This window comes from Dermacentor variabilis, chromosome 9, assembly GCF_050947875.1.
Source record: "Dermacentor variabilis isolate Ectoservices chromosome 9, ASM5094787v1, whole genome shotgun sequence".
Classification (NCBI taxonomy): domain Eukaryota; kingdom Metazoa; phylum Arthropoda; class Arachnida; order Ixodida; family Ixodidae; genus Dermacentor; species Dermacentor variabilis.
The window spans coordinates 64081411-64095496 of NC_134576.1; the positions used below are offsets into that span (position 1 = coordinate 64081411).

At 49.1% G+C, this 14086-nt stretch overlaps 1 protein-coding gene across 1 annotated transcript in view; it reads left to right on the plus strand.

The window, feature by feature from the left end:
- The first annotated feature begins 8184 nt into the window (after positions 1-8184).
- Positions 8185-14086, plus strand: part of LOC142558383 (uncharacterized) — a 72275-nt gene continuing 66373 nt past the window's right edge. Inside the window, exons 1-2 of the mRNA XM_075670526.1 lie at positions 8185-8270; positions 9714-9979. The gene's annotated coding sequence lies outside the window, so the exon portion shown is untranslated. The remainder of the gene's footprint in view (positions 8271-9713; positions 9980-14086) is intronic.

Below are 14086 nucleotides of genomic sequence, written 5' to 3' on the forward strand. Positions count from 1 at the left end.
GGGTGGAGGTGGCCGCCGAGGCGAAGAACGTTTTCATTCAGCGTGCAGCCACCTAATTAAGCCCTGAAGAACCACATCAGCGTTCTTCTGGGCGAAACAGGCTGTTTTTGTGGTATAGTGTCTGCCCCTGCGAGATCTCCGTATTATCATTCAGTTATGTTCCGGTGTAGTCTAGCTAGATGGCGCACATCCCTTCGGTCATGTGTCGAGCTTGGACCAATCAGGAGGTGCCATCTGGCGTGTGGAGTCTTCGTGTAATAAACGGCCGCTAGCCGGCCCAGTCCTCAGTCCGCTTTCATGAGGAGCAGTTGGCTCCGCGTCTCCCTCTCTGCGTCGGGCGCTCGCCGCGCGCTCGCCGGACGCCGGGCCCCCTCTTGCCTGCCGCTGCCGACACAACAGTTTTCAAAAGCTAAACCTCGATATCTCACCAGGTAGAGCAACAAAAATAATAATAAAAAAGCCGAAAATATCGTGCCAGCGTGCAGGCAACGCCTAAATTTTCGTGGCGCCTACATTGAGATGTCTTTTGTATGCCGACGATGGAACAACTAGTTCGCAGCGAACAACCTGCACTCACATGTAGGCGCGATGCAATTGGATTCCTCGTCGCCAAAATGTGGTCGGAATGGCGACGGAACGCGTTGCTCAGCAGGACATAGCGCTGATGCGAGCGCTAGTAGCATCCGCTCAGAATCCGGCGTCAGCGACAGCAAAGCGGTTCCTGAGGAATCGGGATGGCATCGTAGTACGTACTGGATGGTCTATCTCCGTCACCAAAATCTGATGTCGGCGTGGCCTCCACGAACGCCACGCCGGGCACGTTGGACACGCTGTGACGGCGCCCTCGAGAAAGACACGAGGGTGGAGGTGGCCGCCGAAGCGAAGAACGTTCTCATTCAGCGTGCAGCCACCTAACTAAGCCCTGAAGAACCACATCAGCGCCCGTCTAAGCGAAACAGCTTGTTTTGAAAGCCTAAACCTCGGCTATCACACCAGGTATAATAACAAAAATAACTTTAAAAACAGGGAATATCGTGCCAGCGTGCAGGCAACGCCTAAATTTTTGTGATGACTACATTAGCCTTTTCTTTTGTATGCCGACGATGGAACAACTAGTTCGCCGCGAACACCGAGCACCGTGCCCAAAACACAAGAACAACCCCCGCATTCAGACATACACATTGCCTTGAAGCCCATGCGTGACGTGATATAAACGACGCCTGGTGCGAACGCGCCGAAGACGCTTATTGCGTTTCCTATAGCGCGTTCACGAAAGGCGTCATTTAAATCAAGCGTGGGCTTGAAGTTAAGATGCATTTCTGAATACGGGGACAAATCTAGCGACTACAAAAAGAAAGAAAGAAAAAAAAAGAATAAAAAATTGGAGGACGCTTAAGCTTCGCCTTCAAGAGTGGAACGCGACAGCGTTCCCATCGACCCGCCAAGGGGTGTAAGGGCTCATTCACACCGGCGACTGACAGTGGTCGCGCGACCAAGTTGGTCGCAAAGCGACCAGTCGCAAATGGTCGCAAACGGTCGCCTTTATTGAAAAGCGACCATTTTGGGCCAGTCGCTTTCTGCGCAATTTTTCAGTCGCGCGACCGTGGTCGCAAAACTGATAAACCAATCAGCGGCGCACCGGAAGTGATCTTTCGTGTGTCTACATCCGGCCTCCTCCGGCGTCGCGTTCAAATTCCGCGTAGATTCCGAGAGTTCTCGCTGAGAACGATAATCTCCGGGATTGCGACTTGCGGGTCGCGCTCAGCCGGGCTTACCGGTGTGAACATCAGTCGCCTTCGGTCGCTTTTTGATTGCGAGTCGCAAATGGTCGCGCGACCTCCTCAAGTCGCCGGTGTGAATGTGCCCTAAGACAAAGCGCTACGGCGCAGGGATCACTTACGAGGCGCCCCGCATCGGACTTTGCGCCCACCTATCACACGGAGAGCGTCGATCAACGCAGCGTTCTGCGCGGCAACGAAACGTGCGCCTGAGCAAACGGAACGAACCAAAGAACTCGGTGTCTCGGAGGGGGAAACGATCTACGCCAGCCAAACGTCGTGATCGGCATGGGCAGAGAGATAGACAGATAGTAATCTAAAGAAAGGAACGGCGCTTGATTCTGCAACCCGCGTGGGAGCGCGGCGAAGCGTCGCCAGGGGAGAGGGAGTCGGGGCCGCAACGCGCCTGGCACCGGTCCGCGCACACCAGAGCCCCAATGCGCGCATGGCGCGCCACCTGTCGGGGCAGCGCCGTACATTGAGAGGAGGGGTCTTCTGTGTTTGCCGCAAGATGGCTCTGCGTGTGCGGTAAGCGCAGAAGAAATGTAGCGGAAACGTACTTCGCTATTCGTGTAAATGCGACTTCTGTAAGTTACGTGCTCATAATTACCGATATACACCACAGTATAACATTCTACGGCACGTATTTAAGGCAACACCGCGTTCACTAAAAGCGCGTTTGTACCGATTTCAAGCATCGAACTCGTGGCTGAGTGGTAGCGTCTCCGTCTCACACTCCGGAGACCCTGGTTCGATTCCCACCCAGCCCATCTTGGCAGTTGCTTTTTATTTATGAAGTGCCTGCCATGATTTATCGCTCACGGCCAACGCCGCGGACGCCGACGCCGACACCCGACGCCGACGACACCGGCTTTTCTGCGACACGAGCTCCTTAACGCTATCGCGTTGAAAGAACCGGTTCTTAGACAGATGAAAGAATCTTCCTACGCCAATATTCGAATTTCATAGTGCCTTCGGGCAGCAATGTTCCTAGGGCACGGAGTAAGACATTTAGGAGGTGAAACTCCCGTCAGCGCGAGCGAGCGCGGGCGACCAGATAAGGTCACAATTGTTGTATGCGCCGACGGGCCGTATGCAGTGGCGGCGTCATGCGGCGCGTCGTAGAAGCCGCAGCGAATAAAAAAAAAAAAAAAAAAGGTGCAGCGCCCGGGCAGCCGGCTCCGGCGCGCTCTCAACGGCGGTAATTTCTTTCCAGGCCGCCAGCACGTTAACGGCTCCGCGGGCTTGTGACCTTTTCTGGTCGCCGCCGACAGCGGAGTTTCCACTCCTAAATGTTTCTTGCTCCGTGTCCCGGGCACGGGTCATCGCCGAAGACGTCATGGTAGCCTCAGACTAGGCAGACCTTTCCCAATGTCTCCTGACCTGTCATTAGGAAGTCCTCAGCCCTTCCACTCTGTGAAGGACGAGCAGCGAAGCTGTGGTTTGTTTTACGTCCATCGACGTGTGTATATATATATATATATATATATATATATATATATATATATATATATATATATATATATATATATATATTCTTACTATTATTATTAATACTATTGAAGGACACGGACAAGGTATGCATCTTTTGACTGTGGAGTGATTTATTCTCATTCTTTTATGAAGTAGTGACGTTTGCAAGTGCCGCCGCATTGCAGACAGGAACTCTACAATATTTGCAACTTCACTGTGCACTACGTAAGTAAAAAAAGTATATTAAACTCGGCGTAATGTTGCAGTAACCTTAACCGCTAATTGTGATGGAATTTGTTTCGGGATAGGTTCGGTTAAAACAAGAGTTACACCCGTTTTTTGTGACCATAGTTTCGACACACGGACTCGATCCTGGGGTAAGTAGCCCTTACCAGCTTCGCCCTAAAACATTTGCATCACCACGCCGGTACGGATTACGTAATACTTGAAGAGCGAGTCAGCGTGACTGCAGCGCACCCACCGGAATGCTTAAGCGGCGCAAAACGCTCGACGCGAGGAAATACGAACGCTTGCTTCGCGTCACCCCCTTGCTGAACTAGAATGGCGGCCGCTGGTTGACCCGTAACCGTGAGACAGCGAGCAGATGCCCGCTGGCCAGAAAGAGAACAAGAACAGAGGCGGGCTTACGTGGAAGCGGCTGGTTCTGAGGATCGTTCGGAGGCCGTCGCACGAGGCGCGAGAGCGCACGGTGCGGCTCCTTCACGCGATGACGATGACGATGATGATTACGCCAAGGGCAGTGGTGTGCGCCCTTGTAGGTCCCGGTTAAAATTACTCGCTAAGCACCGTGCCGCAATTGTAGTAATTTCTGCAAAATGAAAATAAATTTCGCGTTACGCCAGCTGGTGATTTTCGGAAATAAACAAGTTGCTCGCAGAATGGCCGCCACACAGAGGCGAAGACGAACACAACCTTGCCCTGAACAATAAATACGAACGCAACAGAGCGCTCTGTTTTCTTCGTCTTCTTCTCTTTGTGGCGTCCTTTGTGCACGAAATGCTTATTTCTGGATGCAAATAAAATTTGTAGAAAGGAAATGTTGCGCAACAATAAAAAGGGCAAGCCCCTTGCTATTTTCGCCCTGAGTTTCTAGCTGGAGAATACAAAAGAATGACAGCGCATTTATTGTTTGGAGACGATTGTCGACGGTAATGAGATCACCATGTAACTGGCGATGGGATATACGTTTAGTACAATATGATGACATGATGGTATTCCGTGCGCTGTTATAACGTAAGGTATTTGACGAGTTTAGCCTTCGTAATATGTACACGGTCTTCTACCTTCTGTCCTTGTCCGGTGGCGCTAAATGCGCTTTCCAAGTCAGTTTAGCAACACACCCAACGAATGGCAATGCTGTAATATTTACTCACGCTAAGAAATAGCGTTGTCGAACACGGTGGCACCCGTGACTGCTACTTCAGCGTTAAATATCATGATGGCTACGCTCTTCCGCTCGTTGACCGCCAGTAACTATTGAAGATTTCGCTTCCTGTAAAGTCACCTAAAACGTTAATTATGCACGCATGGCCCATCAGAATTCGGAGATCGTTCGGCGATTATGGCATTCGTACTTCTAACAAAATGCGTCCGTATAGCGACGGCGGGAGGGCTGCTAATGAACTGTCTAGAATTGGATAAGTTTTGCACGAGGCACTGCCTGCCGCCTTCTTTTCTAAAGTATTCCTTACGTTTGCGATCCCGTACGCAAAATAAATGTATTGAATAAAAGCGTGCCATACCATCCTGCAAAGATGCTGTTATTTAATGTACGTAATGCTACAAACGCTATTCTAACGCTCTATAATGCTGGTTGCATTACCGTGGACATTTATTGTAGAATGGACGCGCTATGGACGCATCACTAACGTTTCAATGGAGCTTAAAGGAGGCGAAAGCTCATTTCCCTTGTCAATGGCGATCAGCGAGAGCGTAGCCATGCCACGAATTTACGCTGAGGCGGGAGCCTTGGTTGCCGCATGATGGACAACGCTAGTTCTTAGTGAGTGTATGTATCGCGAACACCGAATTCGTCAAATATAGTACGTTGTTACAGCAAACATAAACCACAGAAACCCGATAACGTACATACGTAGTTACTTTGCGTTTCGTTCCAAATGCTATTCTAAAGCTGTGTAATATGGAAAACAAGCCTACCCGGCTTCTAGGTTGGAAGGAAATGCCTCATGAAGAAGGATGCGGTAGGTTTGAATGATGGCATGTCGGGAAAACAGTTATACGGCACGTCGTATCAGAGTCTTGCCAGGCGAAACGTACCGTATGGGTATCTCTCGCGATTGGCTGCAACGTTCCCTTTCAAGCTTCGTCGCGCTGTTCGTAGGCGGCCGTTTCTTTTGCTGTGCTAGCACGACCGCCTTTTCAGCGTCCCGGCAAGCTCAGTTACAATATTGCCAGACTGAACGTTGAAATTGATAAATATCTCGAAGCAGGCGCGATCCTCAACTAGTCCTAAAGAAAGTGGGGAGGTATTAAAATCTGATTCCGAAGAAGATATTCAGGAAACTACTCCCAAAGCTCTAAAGATGTAAACGAACACAAAAAATATTGTTAGCCTCTTGAAACTGACGTTTTTACCGGAAATGTAGTCCCGCTTCGCCTAGAAACGACTTTGGAAAAATTTGCCGTCGTTGAACGTGGTTAAACCAAGTTTGTCGAGCGATACCCGGTTTTTCTTGCTTTGGGAAAGGACACAGACGCTTCTCGGTGCTGGAGTAACAACGAGTGAATTGATCTTCATGCTGCGTCTCGCTTCAAGGCGAACAAAGTGTCGAAGCCGCAGCGCATACGAAGCTACCAGCCCTGGGCCCACTTTGTACGCATGGCAGATCGCTTTGGAGATATCGTCGCCCATGCGACGTACGCATCCGCGACCGATAGTGGCAGGCTAAGTCACAGCTTGACCTTGGTTGATCTCGAAGGTCATATTTATGGAACCGGGCGTTCTCTCGGTTTGTGCCGGGAATAGCAGAGCTATCGTTCTAAAAAACGCCGCATTTTCTACGCTCATGTATTGATTATAGACAACCTGCATAGCCTAAAGAAATCCTCTACACATCTCGTGTGTGGGCTACAGCAAACTGCAGGAGATGACTAGGTAGGTTGCGATGCAATGAGTGATATTCAGCCAGACAGCACCGTAGGGAGCGCCCATATTTCAGAAGCGCTGGAATTTATAGCAGTGGGGAGAGGGAGGGGAGTGTTCCCAGGTGGGAAGTCGATTTAAGGAAGACAGGTTTAGCGTAATGTACTACATCGGTGAACAGACGACGCGCGCTACTCTCGCGCCATCTTGTAGCCATCGTCGCCGCAGAGCCCCTCTCGCGCTGCACTACGCTGTTTTCCTCCCGCTTTCCCTATACTGTCCTTGTCCGCTTCCCGCCACATGTTGCCGCTGCACCATCCTCCTCCCCGCTGTGGTTGCTCAGTGGCTATGTTGTTGGGCTGCTGAATACAAGGTCGCGGGATCGAATCCCGGCCACGGCGGCCGCATTTCGATGGGGGGCGAAAACACCCGTGTGCTTAGATTTAGGTGCACGTTAAAGAACCCCAGGTGGCCGAAATTACCGGAGTCCTCCCCTACGGCGTGCCTCATAATCAGAAAGTGGTGTTGGCACGTGAAACCCCATAACTGAATGTTTAATCCTCCTCCGCATTGATCCGCGCGCTCTCTTCGCTATCACCGTCTTTCAACTGCGCGCAGCGTTCGCTTTTTCATCTTTCGCTGTGCTCGTTCGCTCGGTTACGAGGATGCCGAGGGACGACGCCGACGCTGGCCGCAGCAACGGGCGCCTAACAGCTGCTCTCTAAGTATATGCCTGTATGAAAATTTGAAACGATAAAATATATTAAATAGCCCCATCACGAAAACGAGGGAAATTCAAAGCACAAAAATGTTTAAAAATCATGGGATGCCAATTTGTTCCCAGGTAAATTGTACGTGATGACTGCAATTGGATCTTCTTTGAAACAGTGCGACGGCAGTCACCTTGGCTGCTTGAGGGGAATTTGATTATACTATAGTAAAATCTAGCGTTTGTCTATTCGTATCTTTCTTTGTCTTCGTTAATTCCTTTTTTCTGTTCATAAAGCCAATATCGATAACTGCAATGCTATGTGTGCCCCTAATGTCGCCGGCTTTATCTCTTCCCTGCATTCCAGCACCATTACGCTTAAAACTTTTGTCTGGGCGAGTTGGTGCATACTTGACTTGAAAATTATGCTAGCGCTAACACATGTATCCACAAAGGAACAAGTACGACACACGGAGGCGCTTGTGTGTAGTACTTGTCCCTTTGTGGATACATGTGTTAGAGCTGTTATAATTTTCAAATGAAAACCATTACACTAAACGTGTCTTCCTAATGTTGACTTCTCACCTGGGAACACTCCCCTACCTCTCCCCATTGCTAAGAATTCCAGAGCTTCAGAAATATGGACGTTCCTACGGTGCTGTCTGGCTGAATATCACGCATTGCATCGCAACCTACCGAGTGATCTTTTGTATCCTCCAGCTAGAAACACAGAGCGAAAATAACAAGGGGCTTCCCCTTTTTATTGTTGCGCAACATTTCCTTTCTACAAATTTTATTTGCATCCAGAAATAATCATTTCGTGCACAAAGGACGCCACAAAGAGAAGAAGACGAAGAAAACAGAGCGCTCTTTTGCGTTCGTATTTATTGTTCAGGGCAAAGTTGTGTTCGTCTTCGCCTCTGTGTGGCGGCGATTCTGCGAGCAACTTGTTTATTTCCGAAAATCACCAGCTGGCGTAACGCGAAATTTATTTTCATTTTGCAGAACTTACTACAATTGCGGCGCGGTGCTTAGCGAGTAATTTTAACAGGAACCTCTAAGGGCGCACACCACTGCCCTTGGCGAAATCATCATCGTCATCGTCATCGCGTGAAGGAGCCGCACCGTGCGCTCTCGCGCCTCGTGCGACGGCCCCCGAACGATGCTCAGAACCAGCCGCTTCCACGTAAGCCCGCCTCTGTTCTTTTTGTCTTTCTGGCCAGCGGGCATCTGTTCGCTGGCTCATGGTTACGGGTCAACCAGCGGCCGCCATTCTAGTTCAGCAAGGGGGTGACGCGAAGCAAGCGTTCGTATTTCCTCGCGTCGAGCGTTTTGCGCCGCTTAAGCATTCCGGTGGGTGCGCTGCAGTCACGCTGACTCGGTCTTCAAGTATTACGTAAGCCGTACCGGCGTGGTGATGCAAATGTTTTAGGGCGAAGCTGGTAAGGGCTACTTACCCCAGGATCGAGTTCGTGTGTCGAAACTATGGTCACAAAAAACGGGTGTAACTCTTGTTTTAACCGAACCTATCCCGAAACAAATTCCATCACAATTAGCGGTTAAGGTGACTGCAACATTACGCCGAGTTTAATATACTTTTTTTGCTTGCGTAGTGCACAGTGAAGTTTCAAATATTGTAGAATTCCTGTCTGCAATGCGGCGGTACTTGCAAACGTCACTACTTCATAAAAGAATAAATCACTCCACAGTCAGAAGATGTATGGCTTGTCCGTGTCCTTCAATAGTATTAATAATAGTAAGAATATATATATATATATATATATATATATATATATATATATATATATATATATATATATATATATATATATATATATATATATATATATATACACACACACACGTCGATGGCGGTAAAACAAACCACAGCTTCGCTGCTCGTCCTTCACAGAGTGGAAGGGCTGAGGACTTTTTAATGACAGGTCAGGAGACAGCGCGAAAGGTCTGCCTAGTGTGAGGCTACCATGACGCCTTCGGCGATGATCCGGGACCCTGGGAACATTGCTGCACGAAGGCACTATGAAATTCGAACGTTGGCGTAAGAAGAATCTTTCATCTCTCGAAGAGCCGGTTGTTTTATTCTTTCTTTTTTCTTTCTTTTTGTAGACGCTAGACTTGCCCCCGTATTCAGAAATGCATCTTAACTTCAAGCCCACGCTTGATTTAAATGACGCCTTTCGTGAACGCGCTAGAGGAAACGCAATACGCGTCTTAGGCGCGTTCGCACCGGGCGTCGTTTATATCAGGTCACGCATGGGCTTCAAGGGAAGGTGTATTTCTGAATGCGGGGGGTTATTCTTGTGTTTTGGGCACGGTGCTCGGTGTTCGCTGCGAACTAGTTGTTCCATCGTCGGCATACAAAAGAAAAGGCTAATGTAGTCATCACAAAAATTTAGGCGTTGCCTGCACGCTGGCACGATATTCCCTGTTTTTTAAGTCATTTTTGTTATTCTACCTGGTGTGATAGCAGAGGTTGAGGCTTTCAAAACAAGCTGCTTCGCTTAGAGGGGCGCTGATGTGGTTCTTCAGGGCTTAGTTAGGTGGCTGCACGCTGAATGAGAACGTTGTTCGCCTCGGCGGCCACCTCCACCCTCCTGTCTTTCTCCAGGGCGCCGTCACAGCGTGTCCAACGTGCCCGGAGTGGCGTTCGTGGAGGCCACGCCGACATCACATTTTGGCGACGGAGATAGACCATCCAGTACGTACTACGATGCCATCACAATTCCTCAGGAACCGCTTTGCTGCCGCTGACGCCGGATTCTGACCGGATGCTACTAGCGCCCGCATCAGCGTTATGTCCTGCTGAGCAACGCGTTCCGTCGCTATTCCGACCACATTTTGGCGACGAGGAATCCTTTTGCATCGTGTCTACATGTGAGTGAGGGCGCCCGGCTTTCCTCTTTACTGCCACCCTTACTTCTGCTACAATCCTCCTGTGCATTATTTTTGACTGCCTGCCTGCTTCGACGATAATGCGGTGTCATTTCCTTGCCTGCCCCTTCGACGCCACCCGAAGCTTAGCCAGCGCCAGAGGACAACGGCAGAGGAATAGCAGTGGAACAGATAGCTGCACCTTTACTTCCCTCTCGCTTCTCCATCCTTAAGTTCCGCTGAACGTAAAGCTGCTAGAACGATGACATGTACTCAATCAGCCTTCTCGACAGGGATTCCCTCGCCCAAATTTCTGTTAAAACGCGTATCAAACTCGTTTCCCCTATGTTGAGACACTTTCCGCATCGCTTAACGGTGCATGGGGAATGCATATTCAATTCTGTAACGGGGAGCCGCAGAAAATCATGCTGCGAGGTGTTTCAACAAAGCAAAATCAGTGCGTACGTTTTTCGTTTTTTTTTTTTCGGTTGACATTAGGCTTGAGAAGCTGGCCTCGGGTGAGCGAAATCTTGGGATCTTTAAGCTGCTGTAAGCCGCAGAGCCTGCAGGGAATGTACTATTTGCATCCGTAGCTTCAACAATACAAAAAACTGGACCACGATTTTGTTGCGATGCCTCCCGCTCGATTCTATGCCGTTCTTATTATTCGCTGGTTACGGCCCGCGGTAAAGTGGGCGGAGCGTCACTTTGATCGCTTATTTGGCGTGAACAGCGCGAAACGGAATGGCGTCACAAAAGCCATCGCTACGAAATCGGGGCACTGGGTTCCTATATATATATATATATATATATATATATATATATATATATATATATATATATATATATAGTTACGACCTTACCAACTTCCCAGCAAGAGCTATGGGTCCCGTAAGCTAGCCGTGAGAACGCGCAGCTTTCGAGGCGTTTACGCCGGCGTTGTTTCCCATCACTACGCTGATGTCGGACATTGTTTGCTAAATTGCGCGTTACGTTATCTTTCGACTTTTCCGCTTCTTCGGAGGTCTCCCTACGCAACTCTGGTGCTCTCGTATCCCCAGCGTTATGTTTTAAATCGCAACATTACCCGCAAACGCTTTCACGCGAGAGCATTCCTTGGCAATATTGATGCGTTCATAATACAGTTCTTTTTTTAGGTGCTTTGCGCTGTGCTTGAGGCGCCAGATATCACCAAGCAAACACGGTGGAATATCCAAACAAGACTTCACTTTATTGTTCACCGCCGTTTGAGGTCCGTCGCGGTTAACAGAAAGAACCTTAAGGAGTGCATGGGGAAAGTAGGCCATGATCTGGCGCTCTGAGCGGGCTCTGCTGGAAGAACACTGGCGACTCCACTAACGGGGCTGTAAGCATAGGTGACGACTTCGAATCTGAACCGTTAGGTGCCAAGCGCGCTAGATTGCCTCCATTCTTCAAAGCAGCACGCTTAAAGCGCAGTGCTACGCAGTCAGCTGCAGAAAAACTGCTTGTTCATTTTTACATGCCTGCGAGTGGGACGACAGGTGCCACTCAGTCTCCGCGAACAGACCAATCAATTCAACAAGAGTCTCCGCGCAGATTCAGGGTTGGCTGACTTGCCGATGGTAGTTGTGCGACGTCAAGATCTCTGTCGAATATCTAAAGCGAAGCTTTATTTACCACAATGCCGGGTTTGGCCTAAGTGTTGCCGATATTTGCCGATATATCAGCATTGCCATCACTATCATCCGCCTATCTATGTCCACTGCAGGACAAAGGCCTCTCCCTGGAATTTCCGATTACCCCTGTCCTCTGCCAACCGTTTACAACTTGCACGTGCAAATTTCCAAATTTCATCACCACAGCTGGCTACTACCAAGCCAAGCATGCAGCCATAGCGGGAATTAAATTCAGATTCCATCATATTCATTATCACTGTGGAAATCATGTATGATGTAGGGGCTCCTCGCATCTACCATTCTAGTGTCTTTATTTATCCATCGATTTCATCTGCTCTTTCATCTGCAACAACAAGTTCGGCATTTCTTCGGTACTGCTTTGCAATTGGTGCTCCAAGAATTGACTATACGAGCAATAATTCTTTGTCTCAATAATATTGCCAGTCTCAAGGCACGAGTGCCATTTTGCCGGCTTGTTTAATAAATGAGAATGTTAAAAATGCTGTGCCATAAAGGTTAAAGCAGACATTGCAAACAAAGAAAAGCAACGACTCCTTATATAATTTTTTGACGACGCGAACTACATGCTACAATGAAAGCGTTTTCCTAGATGATAACTGTAACGATTGACATTCAAGAAAGGCAACGCATAGGTGAAGCCATGAAGGCTGTGGTCATTCTACAAGTAAGGACATCGTTCGCCATCAAGTACGATTGTGCGTGAATACTAACCACCATATTTCAACAAATATATCATGAGCAATTGCATCAATGATTAAGGTTCCAGAAGATAAAAAAATAACTTAAAACAATAATGGCGGCACCCAAAAAGCAGCACAAATCATCTAAACACTGCGTAATACGCCATAGCACATTATAAATCTATTTTATTCTGTGTACAATCTTTTAAAGGGACACTAAAGGTTACCAGAAACTCAAGTTAAAGTGGTAGAGCAATGTTCTAGAACGTCTAAGGCGTCAATATAATCGCGAACAGAGCTTTAGTAACCGAGAAATTGAGGTAAATGCATGACACGATTTGAGACCCCCCAGCGACATTCCGGTACTAGCCCGATGACGAAAGGACTCCTCATAATTTGTGTTACTAATACCAGAGTCCTTCCATTTTTTGGACGGACTCTGCTAATACTCAACTACTCGTATTAAAAATATCATTTCATTCGATTATAAGACGGAAAAAAATGCTACTTGTCTACGTCTATTCGATTCTAAGAAAAAATAACATTTTGACGTTACCCTTCAGTAATATGGGTTTTCGAAAGGTTTCGTTTTCGCTCGACTCTGCGCGCTCGACTCTGCGCCGCGCACGCTTTGGAGTTTCAGTAGTTTCGTCATCGCGTCGTGCTGTGAGGGTTCTGCTGGCTCGCGAAACTTTCATTTGGAACAAGCAGCGAGAATGCCACGTCCATGTGATGTCGTGGGAAGCCCTCGTTGCCCTCCCGCTCCGGAGAGCCGGTGTCGAGGCCGCCGTCGTAGTACGCAACGACGCCGGCAGTGCGAGCCCTCAGCAGCAGGTCGCGCTCGTCGGTGCTCAAATCGCTGAAGTTGAGCCCACCATCGCGAGCCAATCTGTCGGTGTCAGGGTCCATTGCGACGAGCGTCGAAGTTAGCGTCATAGAATGAAGTACCAGTTTATGGGCGTCTTGCGCTGGAGTTTCAGGTATAGTAGCGGCGCCTGGTGGCGGTGCGGGAAACGACATCTGGGTCGTGCCAGCTTGGGTCGTATTGAGCCCTGGCTGTGGCGAAGCACGTTTCTAGGCCGAGTTTTGCGTCGATTCGCACATTTGTATGCCCTGTTGCGAGTGCGAAAAGGCTCATCGCTTCTCATAGACCACGCCGACCACGCTGCGAGCTCGCCGAAAACGGACTCTCCGTGTGCCGTGGGACGTAATGTGGGACGTAATTCGTTCCTCCTTCGCTAGCCACCATACTCCCGCTCTATCTTGGCTCTATTTCTGGCCGCGCGTTTGCGTTTTGCGCAGAAAAGCCGTAGCGCCGTCTGCGGACGCCGTTCTACTCACCGATGGCGCAACGTCACTATGAGACCATGATGTCAGTACTCCTCGATCGGAGGGCGGGCGATTTGAACTGCGCTAGAGGTACGCGGACACTTCAGAACGCATTTTCTCTTAAAATAAGTCTCTCCTTGGCACGAAACAAGCGTTTCGAGGTTTCTGTGATGGTATTTCAACAGTCCACGTTGACTTAATAGTAACCTTTAGTGTCCCTTTAAAGCGAAAGCTTTAGTACGCCAGCCAGCGAGCCATTGCTGCTCGGCGCGCCGTATGCCGTATGGACGCAGCCGTGTGCAGTATGCCATATGCCGTGGCCGACGAACGACCTTGAGCTGCCGTTGCCTAGCAACGCCGCAGCCGCGCTTCATCAGCTGGCGCTGCCGTCGACGTAGCTGCCGTCGCTGCTTGCCCCAACA